Raw genomic sequence first — 3,949 nt, 5'->3', positions numbered from 1 at the left:
CGCGACCCTCAGATTGTGAGTTGAGCGCCTTATCCACCTGGCCATGCCGGGCCACATAAAAATGTAAAATCGTATATTATTGACCTTTAGTTTTGCTAGTACGAAAGATGAATAAAATATTACAGGAAAACGTTTGCATATTAATTGATGGGCATAACGTCTTGATTACAAAAAACTCATTAAAACTTACGCTTTGTTCATGGAATCCCGCAAAAGGGATATTAGAAATTTTATTTTATGACAAAATACCACAGTTTCTTTGCTCGTGTGCAAAGTGTCATGAGCTGTTGTACAATAATAATGTTACAAACTCACCAATTCTTTGTCGGAGAACTTAAAAGTCCATTCAGAGTGTATTTTTTCGTACAAATTCCTTAAATGATGAACTTATTCATTGTTTATAAATATATTCGTCCTTTCAGTTCAAAACGTTACTCTGATTAATCCTCTGGCTGTTTCCGACAAAGAATTAGTGAACATGCATCATCCTCATATTTAAAATATACATATATATAAATCAAACGTTCAAAGCCTTCACCTAGTAAACAAAAAACTGAATTTATTAGCAACTGTTGTGTATCTGCTTGTTTGTTAATTTCCGGTAGAAATTAATTTCGAGGAATTTCAGCGATACAAGTCCTTTCTTGATTAAACCAGTTTATTCTTTCTCGATATAACTTTTAGTAATACACAGAATTTCCACAGTCACTTTAAACTTAACAACCTTAACACACGCTATAAATCACAGCGATTCACACACTTTACTTACAGTGCCTACTGTTCGCTTGACTCAATTATCTATCTCTTCAATCACGCTGGTTTTTCTCGCCAGGCTTATATACTAAAAAATAGGGCGTCTAGCAAACACTCGGACATTCGCAGGGTTCTTCGATAATTCGAGAAACTCCAGCGCGCATATTCCCAGCGTCACGTGACTTCCGCTGTCGTAACACAACGTTTCTACAACAGACCGAATAAAGAATTGAACACTGGTACAAAAATAAATAAAAATAATAATAACTATTTATGTTGAAAAAGTCAGAATATCTAAGTGTATATTAGTACCCATATTGTTGCTCTAGTACGACACTTCAAATTTTAGCTGATCTTGAGGTGTTGTCGCACGCAGCCTTGCGGTTTTTTTTTTAAGAAAGAAAAGAGGTCGATTTACATAGGTTCTAATACAGTTTGGAGAGGGCTTGAATGGGTAATGAAATAAACTTTACTACAAGTAACAAATGTTTCATTTATTACCCATTCAAGCCGTTTCTAAACTTTATTTTCTACCAGTGAATTCCTCGTCATCAAATTTTCATAGATTTTGCAAAAGGTGTAATTTCAGAAGAATCCTGCCAATATAAAGACACTCTTACAAAATAAAAATCAATTCATCTCTAGTTACGTTTGATCATTACCTATTTAATTACTTTATCACAACAGATTTTTTTTTTTTGAAAGAGCCATATCCACGCATAGTTACTATTATATCCTACCTTTTAAACAAGTTTGTTGAGGTTGCTTGGAAAATATATAAAGCTAAGTCTGTGTCCAGTATCTCCTCTAAATACCCATCTTTCAAATTGACTTTGACCATCATTGTTGAACTGCATTAATTTTCCTTGTCTTTTATGAATAGTGGTTTTCTGACACAACACGTTTTGAAGCAAATATTAATGTTTCAGACATCAGCTGCATGGCACTGTTTGAAGAGTCGAGTTACTTACCTCTTGACAAATATCCACTAAGATGGTTCTCCGACTACAATAATCAATCCAAATGTGTGGATTGTATTGCACGTGCAATACCATGATCAAAAAGTTTTTCAGTTTTAAAAATATTCAGAACATACTTGCGATTCACCACTTATCATGTGAACGCACGAAGTCTCAGCTTAATTTCGATCAAAAACGATGTAGCCTTCAGAATCAAATATAATATCTCATTTGATGAGGTTTCACAAATAATTGAAAACCTGTAACCATTAAATGTGTTACCATCATCTCTATTAATTGTTTATGCTTCTATAATACCTAGGGCCAGCCTTTTAGGTGAACCCACAATTAAATGTGAATACATTTATTGGTATTGTTGCGTCATCGAGATCACGTGACTATTCTCACGCCCTCTAGTTTCTAGCATTTACTAGATAGGATAGCCTGGTATACATATAAGAGGGTCACAACGTGACGCGGTAATGTGTGTGTAGACAGTGAGTAATTGAACTGCAGTCAGAGAGCACGAGAGACGTTCTTTGAGAGTTATAGCGTTTGTTTGGCGCGATTGTTGACGTTGAGTGTATCGATAAAGTTATATTCGGAAAGAATAAACCAGTTTTATTAAGAAAGGACTTGTGTCGCTTAAGTTTCGTCGGAACGAAGTTACGGAAAATCAATTAACAAACGGAGACGTAACAGTGTTATGATTAGCACTTAAAAAGTGTTGGAACCATCTTAACAGATGCTATCGCTATATATGAATCTCCTAGAAAAAAGTGTAATGTACTTTTCATCATAATCAGTTTCAGCCCAATGCCCACATAATAACTAATTATAAAATTTATGTGCTTCCAATTTAAACACACAAGAATTTTAGAGGGACAAGTTTTAAGTTCTTAAACTAATATAAGCAAGGCACACAGGGGATATTTAAAGATAAGTACTTGTTTAAAAAGTATTTGGTTCAGCTATTCTTTATATTAATATTCAAAGGTTTTGAAAACAATTATTAAGAGTATGCAAGTAATCCCAGATACACCCCGAACTCTAGATATATGGGTTTTACAACTTCTCAATAAAGTCTGCAACTCGTATATATATCTTTTTATGGTTTTAAAAACAAACTATAGTAAAAAAATAATTTATTTTTTCTGTTAAGAGGGTGTCAAAACGAACATGAAATTATAACAAATATCGTGTAAAATAATGTTATTTGTAATGATAACACGTTTTTAACATATTTTAAAAAGTTGACTAGAATTAAACTTAACTTCCACAACTTTTATGTATAAAAACAGTATCCATACAAAATACCCAAATGTTGATATTTCTAATGTTACATATACCCTAAACTTGTACAGAAAATAAGTGTTGGATTTGTTTGCTTGATATACCATGTCTTATATAACTAAATGAATTAATGATTTCAATTTGCTAGCAGTACTTTTCTAGCTATGAAATTTTTGTGATTATACATTTGTGGTTTGGTTATTCTCAAAGCTAATCTTACTTTATATTTCTCATTGATTTTACAACTTCATCACAATACTTAAATTCGGAAATATTCTGAAGGAATGAAAAAAAAGAAGTAAATAATGTCTTGTAACATGTTATTATATGTTGGTTCTTTTAAACATTTGGAAAGGAAAGTTACCTTTTTCTAGTACATATTTATTATATGCTCGTTCTTTGAAGTGTTTCACAAGTAAACAGGATTAGTTTTCCTGTTATGTATTTGTTGCATGTTGTTTTTTCGAATACTACAAAAGTTAATCAGGACATATAGATATTTTTAAAAGTTTGGTGGTTTAAGACATCACAAATGTAGGTCTAATGTCTTAATACAGCTTTTTGAAGAAGTAATAACATAAAGTCTAAGTTAGAAATCACATTTTAAACAGCAAGGTATAAAAAATAATTTTAATGAAAGATGTATGTGCAAGTTGATTTCTTAATGTCACACCTTTCTCATTACTATGCAATTATTAAAAGCTGTTATATAATTGAAAAATTGTGTTAACGTGTTTTGTACAATAGCTAATCATATTTTGCTTATACATTTTTATTTTAACAGAACCTGTGTTACAGAGTTCTCATTGGACAAGCAGTTTACATAACTCAATAAATGTTCTATGCGAAAGTTCTCATTGGACAAGCAGTTTACATAACTCAATAAATGTTCTATGCGAAAGTTCTCATTGGACAAGCAGTTTACATAACTCAATAAATGTTCT

Source organism: Limulus polyphemus, unplaced genomic scaffold (assembly GCF_000517525.1).
Source record: "Limulus polyphemus unplaced genomic scaffold, Limulus_polyphemus-2.1.2 Scaffold5787, whole genome shotgun sequence".
Classification (NCBI taxonomy): domain Eukaryota; kingdom Metazoa; phylum Arthropoda; class Merostomata; order Xiphosura; family Limulidae; genus Limulus; species Limulus polyphemus.
The sequence above is the reverse complement of the archived record's forward strand: the minus strand, read 5'-3'. Positions refer to the sequence as shown.